Source organism: Ctenopharyngodon idella, chromosome 17 (genome assembly GCF_019924925.1).
Source record: "Ctenopharyngodon idella isolate HZGC_01 chromosome 17, HZGC01, whole genome shotgun sequence".
In the NCBI taxonomy this organism is placed as follows: domain Eukaryota; kingdom Metazoa; phylum Chordata; class Actinopteri; order Cypriniformes; family Xenocyprididae; genus Ctenopharyngodon; species Ctenopharyngodon idella.
Genome location: NC_067236.1, coordinates 25,898,040 through 25,916,962, shown reverse-complemented (window position 1 = coordinate 25,916,962; position 18,923 = coordinate 25,898,040). Strand labels below are relative to the sequence as shown.

Sequence of the window (18,923 nt, the reverse complement as noted above, 5' to 3'; positions counted from 1 at the left end):
GAATCCTTTGGTTAAGTTTTGACAAGGGAAAGTTTCATTTGATGAAAGTTTGTTTACACAATCTCTATTGCTTCCCTCCAGTGTTCTGTTTTCATCATTTTGCGGTTAAAAATGTTACAGACATTGTTTAAAATCAAAATTCCTCCTCAAATAACCTTTATGCAAAAGCGTCTGGCAAATACTGCCTTAGGGTAACATGATACATACAGTGAGATCACGATCAGCACAAACAACTGTGCTGCATCTGGCAGCTCATTTTTAAGTCAATGCATAAATCTGCATTCAAATCTCAAATTCCTCCTCAAATTATTGGACACACAGGTATTGGCGACATTAGAAGCGAGAAATTGAGTAGTTTACATGAGATGAAGAACAAAATAATAACCTTTCTTTCAGAGCAAACACTTGGCAAGTGGAAAGATGATCTATTAATATGAGATGTCACAACACAGTAAGAAATACATTACCAGCAATGTATGTGTGTTTAGGATGGATGATATAATGTTCAACTTTAAATTTAGAAAGCGATGACGTGTTTGTCATGAACTTTTGCCAGTTATTAATCTGTGACTTATTCATAATGAAACTTCACAACAATCTGCCAATGTAAAACCATATGCATACATTTGAATTGTCTTGCAACTTGTCATACACTAAAAACATGACAATTACAGCCTGAATACAAGAAATGAAAGCCAGTTCAATTACAGTGTCTGCTGTATCTGTTTAGCATGTTATTAAAAGCTTCTGTTTTTTGTTACCTATTTCATGGAACTTTGGTGGAATATCATATGGAAATGTATTTAAAAAATGTCATTATTTGTATTCAGTGGCATCATAAACTTGAATAGATTATGCTTGGTACTAAATAAGTAAAATTCCAGAAATGCAAGGTTTTGTGCGATTTAAATTAATTTGCAAGAATTTGTTTATATATTTGAAAATGATTACTAAAGGATGGCTATGTTAGCCACTGCATGCATATCAATGCTCAGGTTATGGACAAATTAATAAGTGCTGCTTGCTAAGACAACTCTTTCTCGTTGTTTGTGCTGCTGGCATGAAAAATAACTCAGATTGTGCAACTTGTACTTTTCTAAGTGATTGGACTTGTGATTTTTAATTTGCAGACCAAAAAAAAAAAAAAATCCCATAGGGTTCCATTAAAGGAACCATGTCATGGGACTTGAGTATCATATACTGTAGACTTGAGGGTGGACTCAAGCCACATTAGCAACTGCACAGAAACACCCTGGCATCATCACTTTCTTAACTGTGCAAGATGCTACTGACTAGGCTTGCTGCGGTGTTTTCGGTGTTACACGGTGTTTAGCTGCACGCAGATCACATCACTTGCCCACCCTGGCACCGCCCTCCACCATCGTTTCGATTATTTTATAGTAATAAAAATCATTAAGTTCAGTTAGCTGACTGTCAAGAAGAGTGAGGTGAGCTGACTGACAAGACTATGGTGGAAGATTTGGTTTCAAAGCGAAATGTATAAGTGCCTATTTGGCAATATTTGATGATTTTCAGTTTTTTATTTAAACTTTGTGTAAGTTATTTTATATTGGGCCTATAGCATGGCATATGCCGTGCTTATTTGTTTTGTTAATACAAGTTCTATGTTTGATATAAGCGAGTTTGTGTTTTTGATTAAGAATAATAATGAACCCACCATTCAAGCAAATGCCATCCCCGAATTGCCACTAATTCGAAAGCGAAAGTGAAATGCGCATGGTCGCACGGGCATTCATAAGCGATTTAAAAGCGAGGTGGAAAAGAGGGAAAAACAACCCAGTGATACGGGTATTATCGGTGTTGTCACACGTTGATTAACCAGTGGGGAAATTTCCTCACTGTCTCATCCCTACTACTGACTCACCTGTTTTTATCTTCTCTACATGTTAATATGCACATTTGTTCATGCAAGCTGTGTTTTGATGCGTTACAGGCGTTCAGTGGTTCGGTGTTCAGCAGGTTTGATTGACTAGCCGTTGGATCTGAGGGTCAGCGTTGATTGGTGTCGAGATTTGAGCTTACAACCCGTGAACACATGACAGGTCACACGCCGACCAGACGGCGACGGCTCTTGGAGCAGGTTCGGGGGTCCTTCGCCCTCACCCCGCTCCCGCTCACCCCCAGCTCGGCGCAGTACGCCGTCTGACAGCTCAGTCAGCTGACGCCCGATGCGTTTCTCATTAAGCTCTCATCCCCTAATCCTCCAGGCCCGTTTGAAAAGCCATCCACACCTCTTCCGTCCAAGACACAGCAAGCCTGTTTGTTAGAAGATGCAGCTGCCTCCCTTTCTCCTTCGCTCGCTCTTTTTCTCTTTCTCTCGCTTTTCATAAATGAATATGCCACTCTTGACACTAAAGACTTAACATCAAATGAGCTTGGGAATCTACTTCCACAGTTTAACTGCCCATTCCAGAAGCTTTGTTTTCAAAGGCAAGGAAGTGGAATTCACAGGCATAAAGTTCTCTTTGTTCTTCTGCCCTCTGGCCCTCCGAGCCTGTGCGGACGCTACCATAGGGAGAAGCCCAGATCAAAAAATCACCCTGCAAAAGAGCTATTACCTGGCCCCCGATGATGCCCCCTGGCATTCACAATTAAATCAGTCGGGCTGGAAATTTCCTTGTAACGTCAATCAAAATTATTTTCTCTGGCATGGTCGCTTTCTTAAAGGCACACTGCTGTTAGTGTAAGGGGGGCTGTCCACTAAATTCAAAGCTCTTTATTCGAATCAGGCTAAAGAGGAAGAGTTGGCAGAGAGGGTCGTATCCTCCAGCATGCAGTTGTCACCAAAAATAATGTGGCTCAGAGTAAAAAAAAAAAAAAAACACAAAAGCATCAAGCGAGGGACTATTTAAATAATACGCTGGACATATTCTATTCTGCAAAACATTAGAGGATTGGTCTAATACCAGGAAAGACAGTTCGCTGCCCTTGATGGCCTGTTCTGTTCTTGGAATGCCACTTAATAAGATGGTTGAATGTAAGATATATTGACCAGGAGGGTGAGTGGTTGCATCAAAAGACTTTCTGCGCACACAACTAATGAGATACTCGGGTCTTGATCATTTAGCCAAGAATAAAAAAGGAACATGAATGACAGATTGAATGAATAAAAGAATGGCACATAAGTGATATAAAATCACTTTTTGTCTTCACTCACTGTTTTAACGATCCACGTTGACCATCGAAAAGGAAAGTGCGATATTAAGCAGAAAAATTCAGTGTGACAACCTGCTTTAAAGCTTAAAAAAACCTCAACAATCCCCTTTGTGTACTTACTGGAGGGCCACCGCTATTGTTCTGTTATCTTTGCTTCTGGAGGTATAAATCATGGCTTGTCATTCTCCGGTTTTCATTTTCTACTTCAGCTGAATCTTAGGAACAAGAAACACGGTTTTCCTAATGCTTTGTGTTTTAGAAGGCTCTGCATTGTTACCTGATGTAGACAAAGGTGATTTGTCATGTTTTCAGATAGTTACATTTTTTTTCTTTGTGTACTGGTACCATTAAAAGTGTGCGTGTGACTGATTGTGCATGTGCATTCGAGTGCTAGTGCGACAGAGTGTGGGTATGTGCATATGTTTGTATATGCAAATGTGAATGAATGTGAGTGAATGAGGTGTTTGTGTGTAACTGATCTTAGAATCTTTTTTTTTTTTTTTTTTTTGTCTTGTTTTCCAGGAAAAAAAATGTAAATGTGTCTTTAAAATAATTTTACTTGGAGCAAATATGTGTAAGATGATAAAACTTTCCCCCCATGAATTTAGGCATAAAAATTAGAAAAATAGAAAATATCAGCAATGACATTTTCCCCCCAAATCTATTCTATATTAAATTATTTAGATTTTTTTTACAATTGAAAAATAAAATGACTTCCTTAAAAGTAAAGCATAATCCTGTTATTTATATGGACATATATAATGTCATTGCCGATATTTTCTAATTTTTATATATGTGTGCGTGCGTAATTTTTATGCAAGTTGATATTCAGATCATGTTTTTTTCCAAGCACATTTTTCCAATTCCAAACCACATCAATCTTAATAACTACTATTAATTTTGTATTTAATCCTTTATAAGTGATATATAATTGTTCATGAAGGCTGGAAGTGAAAAATGCCTTATATTCAGGTGTGCATAATTATTAAGCAGGTTTTCTTTTACAGATAAAATGAGCCAAAAAGGAGATTTAACTCAGACTGAAAAATCTAAAATTATTGAATGCCCATGAGAAGGATGCAATACTAATGCAATACTAGAAACTGCAAAGTTAAGGCATGACCACTGGACAGCGAAATGTTCATTGGGTCAGCAGGGTCAGACAAAAACAGGTGGAGAAGAAAAGACATGTTAACTGCAAAATAATAAAGAATTAAGGTGAAGAATTAAGTGTGAAACCATCAGGAACCCTTTAGTCTCCAGCACCACCATTTTCCAGACCTTCAACCTACCTGGAGTCTCCAGAAGTGCAAGGTGTCAGGATCTCAGTATTCTCAGCCTCATACGTCACGCCCACAGACTGTTGGCTGAACGTCTGATGCATATGGCACACTTATCTGGAAACACTTCAGGAGTTTTGAAGTCGTCATCTGGTTGGTTGAATTCTACAGGATGTCCGGGAGATATGCGTGTTGCGTTCTTTAACGGTCCGCCTGGAAACAAATGCCTTGACACCAAACCCCCTCATAGAAGAAGAACGCCGTCATGTTTACAGCTGTGACAACGAGCGCTTACAAGGATCAAATAAACGATTTTCAAGTATGTGAAGTTCATTGTTGCAGTAAACTTGCACAACATTCTTGAATGAATAATGTATTAGAGGCACGCCGGTTTGTTATTGTAGGGACATCGGCTTTCATTTTCACTCCCCTAAACCTGACGCGGAACAAAAATGAACTTCTGCCATCAGTCTGAAGGTCTGGCTACACGAGACTAGGATCTCAGAGACTTAGGTTAGGTAAAGAATCCTAAAAAATGACCCCCACTTAATAAGAATCACAAGCTGAAGTGTAGTAAAATACATGAAGACTGATTTTTTTTTTTTTTTTTTTTTTTTTTGTAGGCTTTATAGACAGAAAGGTTGAGAGTGACTCTTGAAGGACCAGCACCACATCTTCTTGTACCACTGTTTGAAAAATTTGTCTTCCAGAATCTGGCAGTAAGTTTTGGGAGTTCATTTTTAATCCATCTCCTATCCTGAAAAGTCCATCTTGCAGAGATGTACTAAAATGATCTTCCAAAACTCAATCTGACTGTCTATAAAGCTTATAAAAAACAGTCTTCATGTATTTTACAACACTTCAGCTGTGATTCTTATTAAGTGGGGGTCATTTTTTAGGATTCTTTACCGAACCTAAGTCTCTGAGATACTGACACTTTGCACTTCTGAAGACTCCAGGTAGGTTGCAGTTCTGGAGACTAAAGGGTTCCTGATGGTTTCACACTTAATTCTTCACCTTAATTCTTAATTCTTTTGCAGTTAACGTGTCTTTCTCCACCTGTTTTTGTCTGACCCTGCTGACCCAATAAGCATTTCTCTGTCCAGTGGTCATGCCTTAACTTTGCAGTTTCTAGTATTGCATTAGTATTGCATCCTTCTCATGGGCATTTAATAATTTTTGACTTTTCAGTCTGAGTTAAATCTCTTTTTTGGCTCAGTTTATCTTTAAAAGAAAACCTGCTTAATAATTATGCACACCTGAATATAAGGCGTTTTTCACTTCCAGCCTTCATGAACAATTATATATCACTTATAAAGGATTAAATACAAAATTAATAGTAGTTATTAAGATTGATGTGGTTTGGAATTGGTAAAATGTGCTTGAAAAAAAAAAAAAATATGATCAGAAAATCAACTTGCATAATTATGCACACACTGTATACAGTATATATAATAGCATAATATTTTGCAAAAATGCATGATACTGACATAAATACAAGAACATTGGATTTCTAGGAATTTGTCACTTTTGTTTTTATCTTGCCCTTGAAAGAAGTGTATTTTGTTATCAGGACAAATAGACATTTTTACTTTAAATTATTTCTGCTGTGTGGACCTTGCCAAAAGTAAAAAGAGTGTCATAACTGATGCCTAGGTTGTGCACAAATATCAAGGGGAGCCATGCAGTGATGACCACAATGGAGAAAACAACACATATGGTGCAGTATGGCTAGTGAAAGTGGCTATCATTCAATAGTGATTCATCACTAACTGATAATGAATAATGAATCTTTGGCTGTACTGTAGCTACTTTTAATTAGCACATACTTAAATGTACCTGGGCAGTTTCACAAAAACATGGCTAGTGACAACATTGAGGCATTTGTGACCTGATTTGGTCTTTGTGAAAGGAACTGGTTTCCATCATTTAGCATAGCAGAATTTTGACTTAGATGTCAAATGTAAACTAGGCTTTTGAAAGTGTTTTGCATGCAAAAGCATTCCTGCTCTTTCCAGTAGATGAAGTAACGGTTTTATCATGTATCAAGTAATTTCCATGGGTCCATCGGTTTGTTTGGCGTATTCAAATGTAAAGTTAACAAAATGCTTCCAAGTGAAAAATTAAACACATGCTCAAAATTACTTGGTAACTTTTTTTTTTTTTTTTTTAAGTAACAAGACGGAGGACAAGACATTAAATGCTGTCATATTCATTTAATGACAAAGAAAGTTGTTTAGTGACCTTCTTTTGCAAAAGAATAATCTGTGAAGTTTTGGTCGAAAAGTCGAATTGTACACACATGCACCAACTTTGCACCAAGCAGAATGATCAAAAAACCATCAAAAAAGCGTTACTTCATTGCCAGGCGTCCCTCACTTCAGCAGGAGACTTCTCGAATTGGCAGTGTGATTGTTAGGGAAGAGGGGAGCATCGCTTTGTGGGAGCCCTTCGGTCAGAATTTGAGGCGAGAGCATCCGAAAGGCAGATCGTGACCCTCCCTAGATGATTAGTACACAGATCTCAGAGGACTATGGGAATGTTGGTCCCCAGTCTGGCGAACAATTTCTATATAAATGCAATCCAACAATACTTCACTGATGAAAGAGTGTTAATTAGAAGTCACTTCATTGTGCATTGTTCTGTGTTTCTGATCCAAGTACCAAAGGATCCAAGACAAAATCCTGGCATGAGCGTGGTCCGGGAGAGGTCAAAAACTCTCTTTTTCATGGATTCTCGTGAAATCCATGAATAAAAGTTCATGCCAAGTGCATTTACTTGTGCATCTAAATTCTCTGAACATTGTTTATTCAAATAATCAACATATCAGTTTATTATTCAAAATATCAATATTGCGGAAGCTACTTTAAAATTGTACCTTTCTAGACATACACTAGTTATAATAATAATAATATTTTATATGTGTGTATATATATATATATATATATATATATATATATATATATATATATATATATATATATATATATATATATATATATATATATAATATTATTATTATTATTATTAACTAGTGTATCTAGAAAGGTACAATTTTAAAGTAGCTTCCGCAATATATATATTATATATATTTATATATATATATATATATATATATATATATATATATATATATATATATATATATATATATATATATATATATATATATATATTTATTTATTTTAAACTTAATTTCATTGGATTTAAATCCACTTACATTTGTCAAATAGTTGCCTTAAACCATTTGTGTTTGTTTTTATATATATATATATTTTCAGGTTTTTTTTTTTTTTTTTTACCATTTGTTTTTTGTTTTTTTTCAGTTTTAGTTTTAGTATTTTTTTTTTTTTTATTACATTTATTTTTTAAAATATTCATTTCAGTGAAATGAATGAAGGAATGAAAATAATTTTTAATAGTTTCAGTGTTTGTTAACAATAACAACACGGGTTCCAGTATTCTTTGCAAGGGACTGGATTGTAAACTATCTGGGTTTAGTAAAATACAGAGAATTTCATATGAAATATGAGATTTAGTTTGCATGAGACAGAGGATAGAGTGCACATAGATTCACCCCTATTTTTTTTATATATATATATATATATAAGATTTTACTGATGTTAATGTGTTATATTTAAAGGAAATTCTGTCTGCGCATATACATCTTTATTTTTTTCCATAAATAATAAATAATGTACATATTTTGCTTCTCCCTACAGGACTGAAATCAAAAGCATTTAAGGCTCCACGTTGCGCGAATCACACATCCAACTGTAGGCCATTTTCTTAGTTCTGCGGGCATCACATTACCAGTAATAACATTTCTGGTGTAATCATGCATATATAGTTTTTCTTCCCTCAGACGGGATGGAGTTGTTGGAGCTAATATATTCAGAGTCAGACCAACTGCCGTTCGCAAAGGGAAAAAAAAGAGACTTGGTTGAGTAACCGTAATAATTGGAAAATTATTTTGATAGCCTGAAACAATCTAATATATTACTGAATTTTATTAAAATAATATCAAATCAAATTAACTGCTATTCCATAATGAATTAGGTAACAAGGTAGGCAGATATTAATCGTCCTTCCCTCCCCGGGGCCAAGAGAGGAACGAGGAAGAGGGGGTGGGGTTACCAAGCCGGCTTTTGCGGCTTGTTAGAAATCGGCAGAAAGCAGTTGGGAAACTCCTTCAGGAGATACACGTTTGAAATACCTGCTTTCTTCATCTGTTAGTGTGAACTTGGTTTTTCTAGAGGGTATGTTGTGAAGCTCAATGGCCAGATTTAGCCCCACCCACATTCACCCAATCTCATAAATGATTGGCTCATGTAGTAATGCCTATTCATAAGGCAAAACTCTGTAATAAACTTGGCGTGCCACGGCTTCATCCCATGGTGCTGCTCACTTTAGCCTGTTTAGCGTTGCCGCATAGGGGGCTTCAGACTATACATCTGGACTGTTGATTTTAATCAGCGCCAGGTCTCTGCTTTGAAATTGTAATCAGATGCTTTACTTGGCTATGCCAGACACTTTTAATGTATCAGCCCCATGCCAGGTCCGTTCGTAACCTTGCAAGGCTCCTGTAATTTCAGCATGCCAATCAATTATAGCACATGTATGGTGCTCTTCCAGCAGAAAAACAAGCTGCTGCACATAGCATTCCAAACCATGGCACTATAATCTGGTTTTGCAGAACCTCTTATGGGGTTTAACAGACCTGATTGATTGGGTTGGGGGACTCCAGAGCTCCTGCATTAGAAGGCATTGAGGAACTACGGCCATGATGTCAAGCTATTTTAATGAAGTGAATAATAAGACAGCAGAGCCAATGAGTGCCATTTGCTTCTTATCCCTCATACTAGTAGTCATGAGTAGGAATGTGTTCTAAAACCTAGCAGTGTTGGGGGTAACACATTACAAGTAATGCGAGTTATGTAATCAGATTACTTTTTTCAAGTAACTAGTAAAGTATTACTTTTAAATTTACAACAAAATATCTGAGTTACTTTTTCAAACAAGTAACGCAAGTTACTTTGTTTTCATATTTATTGACTGACAGCTCTCCTGTCCCCATGCTGAGAGGAAATCGTGCATAGATGTGTTGTGTGCGCAAGTCACCTTTATTTATATAGTGCTTTTTACAATGCACATTCCTGTGTGAATATGATGGTTATTGTAGTTCTAGACTAAATTACTCATTTACTTCTTCTCCTGTGTCCTATTCTTCTGCAATTCAGAATGGAATGGCAGCACAGCTGAAAGGTTTGAGCTGCGCCCTCTATTGTACAGGCGTGAATTTGCATTTCCTTCAGTCTGAGGCTTATTCATTTCACTTTTGGTGTGAAAGGGCCATTACTTTTGCCAAAAATAGAACTTTTTTGTTTTTATAAAAACAAACAGCCCAGATAAGAAAAAGTAACGCAAAAGTAACATAACGCATTACTTTCCATAAAAAGTAACTAAGTAGCGCAATTAGTTACTTTTTTAGAGAGTAACAAAATATTGTAATGCATTACTTTTAAAAGTAACTTTCCCCAAAACTGAAACCTAGTGAGCTGCCTGCAGAAGTATCCTGACCTAAAGGCTAAATTCTAAAACATTGCATGTATCCTTTTTACAGAAGGATATCACGATGCATTGCAGCATGATGAGTGACAAAATAAATCCAAGATGGTGGACGAGGTGAGGGAAGAGTTTGTAGTTATAATTCATTCAGTGCTGAAAAGTATCTAAATAGTTCAGTGGAATTAAAAATAGATTATTTTACCTTATATTTGTGTGTGCTGTGTGTTTTTATGCTTAGTGTATCATACTGTTAGCTTAGCAACATGCTACTGTCGAACTCTTTAGAGACCAGTTGTTAGTTGCATCACTTGTGCGGAGTGCTATTTGTTGCCTATTTAGAGTATTCCAAATCTGTCACTGAAGTTCCATGATGGGTAGAATGCTGTCTTAGATGTAAGCAGCTTGCAGTGAGGCAGCTCATTAGGTTTTGAAACTGAACTATTGTTTGAAAATGTATGCATTTTTGGTATAAATTCACTAACTATATTTCAGTTAGTAGCTCTGCATTTTGACCAGTTGCTGGCCCAAGATATTTGCACCTATCAAGGTGTCAAGGTTTGGTTGGTTAGTGCATGGTTTAGTTAGCCCCTACTGGTAGATGCTGTAACTACAACATCTTATTCTGAAAAGCACCTTTCTCCATTGAAAGCCATTCAAAAGTAGCCATATATTCTGCATGATTATTGTTGCAATATTCTACATTCTGTATTCAACATTGAATATTTATTACTTACTGACCCTTTTGAACAGAAGTGTTTGTTTGTTTGTTTTTAAAGAAATTCTTTTAGCAAGGATGCATCATTAAATTGCAGCCCAGGCTCATTAGAAAAACGTACCTGTTTCAGCATTTTTGCAAAACGCAAAATACGTTGCGTCGTGCACATTTCACGACAGTTTCAAAGTGAAATGTCCAGTGAGTGGCGCTAAAAGCGTATTTATTTTTTTTCCGGAACAGATGAACATGTTATTATGTTAGAGTTTGTACGTATCACCGCAGTTGTGAATTGAAATGTCTGGTGAAGTGGCGCTAAAAGCTTAATGCTCCATCACGTTTAATAACGTACACCTACATTAAACCCTAAACCTACCCGATAGTGTCAAAAAAAGCAAATGTGACATAAAAATGCAAATAATAACCATGGCATTTTAGCTTGTTTTTTAACTCTTGTCTTTGAGCTCCTTTACCGTGACTCGTCTTTCACGGGATTTGTACCCAAACTCTTCGCATTGCAAGTACAATTCAGTACCAGCTGAGCTACCGAGAAAGCTTGTTACGTCAGTAAAACTGAACATCTGGAGCTGGGTAAGTGATGCAAACTCTAAAATATATTCGTTTACAAATCTTGCACTATGGTAAAAAGTGTTTTGAGGTCATAATATTATGCAAGGAGCTGCGTGAAAAGTCTTTATTAATCGATAATCTGGCCCTGTAATCATAAATGTGTATGAAAATGATTAAAAGTGTTTGCTGTTTTACTGCCTCTAAGTGTCCATTTCTGCAGTGATATGTACATATTGGTAAGTATTTTTGCGTTTTGCAAAAATGTTGACACAGGTACGTTTTTCTAATGAGCCTGTGTTGTTAAATTGATAAAAAGTAGGAATGACATTTATAATGTTACAAAATGTTTATTTTAAATAAAAGCTGTTCCTTTAAACTTTTAAATAATCAAAGATTCCTGAATATTAAGCAGCACAATTTTAAATTGCAATAATATTTTAGAATATTACTATTTTTGCATAAAATAAAACCTTTAAAGGGTCATGAAACCCCCCTGTTTTAGCCTGGTCGTTCACACCTGTGAGCTGGAAAAAGTCTGTAAAAATGGGCGTGTAAAGCTCTTGAAAAGTAGGAGTGTAGAGGGGGGGAAGAGGGGAGAGAACAACCAATGAAACACAGACCTACAACACACTCATTATACAGAATGATGAATATTAATATATGAGCATGGAGAAAATGACAACAACCTCCCAAGCACAAGGGAGAAATGCGGAAGAATATTTAAAAGGGCTAATAATACTTTCTTTACGTTTACGAGCACTACAGTCTCATGATAAACAACACGTAGTTTAACAGAAAGAATAAAGACATAGTTTAATTTTTGTCCATTCTCTAAGTCTTTTGTTCATCAGAATAATCGCGTTCAGATGCACTGTATCAGGGTCCAGTTTGCACATATATTTCATTTGAAGAAGACTTGATGAAATATCTGTGCATACACCGTGCTGGTTAATGTTTGGTGCAGGAGAATGTGAAATATGTCAATAAAAACTTTAAACACGGATACTTTATGCTCTATAATCCACGTGGCTAGTGTTGTTAAACTCATCGCGGAGCTCCGCGCTGAAACCGATCATATGCGCGCTCCACGTGCATATCATAACAATTGTATTTTTCATGTGTTCGTATTCAAACTTCAGTTCTGACCGCATCGCGGGCAAAATACAAACAACACTCAAGTGCTGCTGTGCTGAGGGAAACATACACACGGCTCGCGAGTCCGAACGCAGATCGAGGTGAATGAACAGCACTTTTGTGACATTTGAATTCTCCGCTGTAATGCGATCTCATGCGAACATATTTTCCATTTGTGCTGGTAGATTACAGCAAAACAAACCCAAACTTCTGCTCTGATCGCGTCGTAGGGAAACGCATTTTTGTGTTTTAGCACTGAGGTGCAGGAGCACCAACAATATGTCTCTGAATGACAAGAGACAAAGGCAAGAGAAGTGATACTTCCTCATGCATAATACCGCAATTATAATCTTATGCATACTACAGAGCAGTGATTGAATTGAATGTTCTTTTTCTCATGAATAAATGCAGAAACTATTGACGTCAGCATGTTCGACCAGCCCATACTGGAGCCAATCAGAACTCCGGATCTTGCCAGTAGTACACGATGACGTCAGATTTTGTGACGTTGCTCCGACTTAGCTTTTCAAACCGGCAGACAGAAATCGCTCTGAAAAATGCAAAAATAACTCATTTCAAATTATAAATAAAATTAATGGGTACCTTTAGTGTTTTTAATGATGTGCAGCCTATACATATCTGTTCACAGCTCAAAAAATGTGTTCTGGGGTTTCATGACCCTTTAAAAAACAAAGTTTTTTTGAATGTTATTGTAAAAATCACAAATATTTCATTATTTTACTGTAGCTGGTTCACTGCTCGAGTCCTGTACCTCCACGAGAGATGCTCCACCAGGAAACTGTGAATGAGATGTTTGGGAAACAGCTTTCTCCAGGTATGCCTGTTCATAAAAGTGGCAAAAAGATCAAAAAGATTATTATGTTCACCAATGTTTAAAAGTGAACTGAGCACTCAACAGTAAGTGTGCTTTAGATATAAGAGAGCACTACTGTAGAACGATTTCTCACCAACCTGATGAGACCAAAGTACTCCCCGATTGTGTCACTTCTCAAAACTGAATGCGTGTTTCATGATTGATATGTCTCCAATGTGGACAAATGTATCTGTGAATGTGAAGACGCGAATCGGAAATACGGAATTACTGTCTCATTTTGGCACAAGAATCAGCAGCCTTGACACCTATGTGGCTCTTCATACCTGACTTGAAAATGAAAGGGAAAACATTTTTTATTTTTAATTACTAATTATTTGCAGGGTTTTATGGCTTTATTTTGGCTGTCACAGTCAGTGGGGAGAGAGGGATTAGGGTCCTTAGGGGGGAAGAGGAAGGAGATGAGAAGCAGGCAGAGGAGGACAGCTAATTTTTGATCCAAGGGGTGCTTTGCAGGCCAGGGGGGTGACAGCTGCACTGTCTTTAGCCCGGATTTGAATTTGAATTCTATCTAACGATGCAGCAACGCACGGACTTGGCAGGGCAGTCTGGTAATCTTCTTGACACAAATGCCTGGGCTTTTCTTGTGTGCCCTCACAGAGATTTGAGTAATTAAAGTTAAATTGAAGGAATAAAAAATATCCTTCTTGTACTGAGGCTGTCTTGCTAATGCCAAGTGTGAATAGTCAGGGTTGTCCTTAGAACTATAATCCCAAATGCTATTTCTCCTGTACGTGGAACTGCCATATTTTTTTTTCTTTTCTTTTTTTTGAGAGCTCCAAAAGACAGCGATAAGGGACGGCTGCAGTGCTTTCATCTTACAGACATCTTTTGGACAGGTGGAAAAGCAAGAAGAAAAAAGAAAGTTGGAAATGTTAGTGGTCGTGAAATATTATTCATACCTGATGGAATTGCGTAGGATTTAAACCTTAACCCAAAGACAACAACTGTAGTGATGAACAGTGTTGGGTGTTATGCATTACAAGTAATGCGAGTTACGTAATCAGATTACTTTTTCAAGTAACTAGTAAAGTAACGCATTTTAAATTTACAACAAAATATCTGAGTTATTTTTTTCAAATAAGTAACGCAAGTTAATTTGTTTTCCCATTTATTGACTGACAGCTCTCCTGTCCCCATGTTGAGAGAAATCGGGAGTGCAGAGGAATTGTGTGTGCGCTGTGTAAACATTATGGTTATTCTAGACTACACTAAGTTCTAGACTAAGTGTGAGCATGCATTTACTTATGCTGTGTCCTATTCTTCTGCTATCCAAAATGGCTGCACTGCTGAAAGGCTTGTTTGTTTGAGCTGTGCCCTCTACTGTATAGGCGTGAATTTGCATTTCCTTCAGCCTGACGCTTATTCATTTAACTTTTGGTCCAGCCCAGATGAGAAAAAAAGTAACATAGTGCATTACTTTCCATAAAAAGTAACTAAGTAATGCAATTAGTTATATTTTAAGGAGTAACGCAATATTGTAATGCATTACTTTTAAAAGTAACAGTAACATTTTAACTTTAACTCACTTTTAACTAGTTGCTTATTAGCTTGCAAATTGGCTGTTTATTAGTACTTATAAAGCATGCTTTATTCTGCATGACCTTATTCTTCACCCCTTAATCCTACCCAATGCCAAAATTTAAACGATACAACAACTACTACTATTAATAAGCAGTAAATTAGGAGCTTATTGAGGCAAAAGTCATAGTTAATAGTGAATAACTGTTCCCCATACTTGTAGGCATTTTAATTCTAGTTAATTGGATAATTTTATGTATAATTTAGGTGTGACTGACTGATATATAGCAGCTAAGTCATTCCAATGTTGTTTTACAGCAGAAATGGCAGTTTTAAGTGAATAAGCCCCACTTTCTTAAACATAAATTAATTCTAAAGCAAAACTAAATAGAAAATCAACATTAGCAGATGAGGTTGAGATTTTAGGCTCTGTTTGATTGGTGCAGATTTCATGCAGAGCTGCACAGATCAATTCAACTTTATTAACTGAGTATTATTTTGCTGAAATAATATTTACACAATGTGTGGAGGCAGGGCCTGTAAGACAGGAAGTGCTGAACCATTCAAAGGCAAGAGAGAGAGTACTTTAACACGCCCACATCACACACAATATTTTAATGCATGCTCCATACTCTCTCTGAACACTTTTACACACACTTAATATACCGAGAACGCTTTAACACACTCGCCTCAAATGCACTGTAAAAATACTATAAAACAAGTTTCTCGCACACATGAAATACTGTAGCACATGCTTCTAAAAACAAAAAAATGCACACACTTATATCACACACTGGGGATATTTTAATAAATGTTCCACATAGTCTAAAAACCTTTAATGCTCACCACACTCCGGGAATACTTTAACACACCCCACTTGCATAGTTAAACAGGAGACCAGGACTAGTTGCCACTCAGGCATCTTTTAGTATATCAATGTTTTCAGGATTTTTCAATAATACCAGGTTGGAGCAAGTTGTCACATTTTTATTATACATTTCCACATATGTTTTATTATTGTAATGTATTTAATTTTAAATGTGGTAATTTATTTATATACATTTATTTATTATTTAATATTTGTTGGGTAAAACAGAGATTTTTGCTATTTTATTGTCTACATCTTGCTGAAAAGTCTATAATAGGCTGTCTGTAATTTTGGCCAGATCTTATTGTGACAGCTTACCCATAACAATTGTAACAACATGCTTTGCTATTTTTCCCCCCAGTTAATAATGGTGAAACTGTTCAAAAGCTTTTGTTGCCAAGACATTAAGTACAGTATATGCTCAAACAGAAATAGATTTTTAAAAATAAACCTACATTGAGATATATATGTTCACCAGAGTAAAAAGTGTGACAACTAACCCTGCTCACTCTTCAAAACAAAATCTTTACTCTAAAATGAAATGGTTCACAACATTTACACCTTATTGTTCAGTTATACAAAGGTTGTAGGTTTAGTCCACCACTGTCTATGAGAAAATAATTTCATTTGGCACAGTGCTTGTATTAAAGGCAGATGTGTGAATTAATATGGACTTAAAGAAGCCTAATGCATAAATACCTTGCAGTCTCAATTGCATGTGTGCCCCAGTAAGTATGTGCTTTCATAATCATTTTAATCACAGGTTAAAACAAGCCTTTAACCACAGGTTGATTCAATGTGCTGTATTTGCAATAAACATACAAGTATGAGTCAATGAGAGTTTTGTTATGCCAAATGTTAAGAACCTGGGGAAAGGAGAACAAAAAGAGCAAAAATGTTGTTAGCTAATGCAGCTTCCAGGTAAAGACTTCCCAGAAATGTTTTACTATTGTTTGACAAAATGTGTGATGTTACAAGCGGTTAAACAGTGCATGGGCGTGCTTGAAAAGTGCATGTTTGTGGCTTATGAATATCAAAAACGTCTGAGTTCAATCCCATGCAAATGGACCCATAACTTGAAATGACTGTGCATGTAGCTTTGAAGGTGGGTTTATGTAAAGGAAGTGCCGCTGTCATTCTGAAGTTTCAGGTGTGCAGACATAAAGGTTATAGGTAAAAAACCTGAAGTTTGTTAACTTGATGGGAAATGATCACCGTTATAATGAGAATGCCAAAGGGCACAGGTTCAACCCCTGGAAAGAGGATAACAATGTAAACTGTGAGGTACTGTCATTAGAAGTGTTGGTGTGTTGTTTGTCTCCACTGGAAGAAAAAAAAAAAAAAAAAAACATGTTCCTAATCCGTATCTTTGCCCTATTTTATAAATTGTAAAATATTATTAAAAGTATAAAATAGTAATGTAAAATATACAAGTTATCCTTTAAAGTTTAGTTCACCCAAAATTATAATTCTGTCATCATTTACTAAACTTCATGTTGTTACAAACATACTGTATATAGAGGAGAAATTCTGAACACTTTGCTGGTCTCACTTTTCCTCTGAAGCCAAACAATAGTTTTGTGTGAGAAATTGTTATTCATTGATAATCTCACTTTCAGTAAATTGTTAACTGATGTGACCAGACTGTTGAGATCAGACTGAGAACCTGAAAAGAATGATTAGTTATCAAAACAGACATTTTAACTGCTCTCACGAATGCTAAGGTGAATGTCACAATTTTCACTGATTAATGATTTGAATATTTGTCACTTTTTCAGACAATTTACCAATTTTCCTCTTTTTTTGTTCCCCAGATGAAAGAAAGTCCTAAGAGTTTGAAGCGACAGCAGGGTGAGTAAAGGATAGAATTTTAAATTTTAAACAAATTTTTAGGGAATGTAACTTGAATGTATGTGCCTTTTGTCTTCTATTGGCAGATGATTTTGCTTGTTTTAGAAAAAAACAAAAACAAAAAAATTCTAAACATAATTTTTGTAGTGTAGGGAGTGAACTTACATGAATGAATGACCTTATATTTGCATATAACTGTTTTTGTTTTTTAGCAGTTGTCGTCATATTCTCATGTTTAGTATTGAAGTTAGTACTAGAATGTATGTGTGTGTGTGTGTTCACCAGTCATGCACATTCCAGGCCGCCCACAGCATATGCTGCACATGCACACGGCAATCGCAGTCTCTCATGCATGATGTTGTGGAGCAATGTGGCGAAAACGGACACCGCAACTTCAGAGCACGTTGGTTTTCATAACAGCTCTGCTCATACTTGGTAAATATACGAGGAATTAAGTTCTCCGGCTGTCATCTGGGTTATCATAATAGAATAAAAACCGGCAAGAAATTAACCTGCTTCTGAAACGTGGACATGTTGACGTGCCTCAAGTGGAGTAGCTGCACATCGGTTTGAGGGAGAGAGTTGCGAAGAATAATATGTCATAATGGAAATTCATCACGCAGCCGTCAGCCTGATTCTTACCTGAGACACCTTTTTCCCTTTAAGTTTACAGGGGCCTATTGCCTGGGGCATAATACCTCTGAAATTACTGCATAGCTGTCTTCTCAGTAACCACAGAATGGAGAAATGTGGGAGGCTGGGCAACAAGACGTGCATTGTAACCCCTTCAATAGCTCAGCACCTCCTGTGTCACAGCGTACAAAAAAGGACAGCGGTATGAGTGTGTGTGTGTGTGTGTGTGTGTGTGTGTGTATGTGTGTGTGTGTGTATGGAAGGAGGCCCAAGGTTTACCTGGTCTGCGGCTGTAGACACCACGGCAGCCAAGAAGCATCAGGAGGCAACGGAGCATGACAGGCCCCACATCAAAGCGCAAGCACCACACCTTGATCCAGACCCCCCACCCTACGCCCCACGCCTCCTCCCGTCAGGACACACCTGACAGAGGGGCCACCCCGCGCCTTCAAAGAGAGACTGAGAGACACGAGACACAAATAAACGTCTAGACACTTTCTCTTACAGTGACCTAATGGTGTGGAATTTTTGCTCCCTTTGCACCTTATCTCTGTCGAGAGGGTAGAAACAACGTGATTGATTTGGGAAGTGTCAGAAGACTCCAGGATTTCCCCCTCCCACCCCTCTAAGAAGAACAATTGAATTGCTAATGCGCTAGAGGGGCAAAATCTCTGTGTGTGTGTAATATGAGTAAGAAACTTGGGTGTTCATATATAT

At 36.9% G+C, this 18,923-nt stretch overlaps 1 long non-coding RNA gene across 1 annotated transcript in view; it reads left to right on the top strand.

Annotated features, from left to right (window-relative positions):
* The window catches only part of LOC127498933 (uncharacterized), a 121,839-nt gene that overhangs the window by 37,251 nt on the left and 65,665 nt on the right, over positions 1 to 18,923 (top strand). The window contains exons 3-4 of the long non-coding RNA XR_007926002.1: positions 13,189 to 13,276; positions 17,537 to 17,573. This is a non-coding gene — a long non-coding RNA (uncharacterized LOC127498933). The remainder of the gene's footprint in view (positions 1 to 13,188; positions 13,277 to 17,536; positions 17,574 to 18,923) is intronic.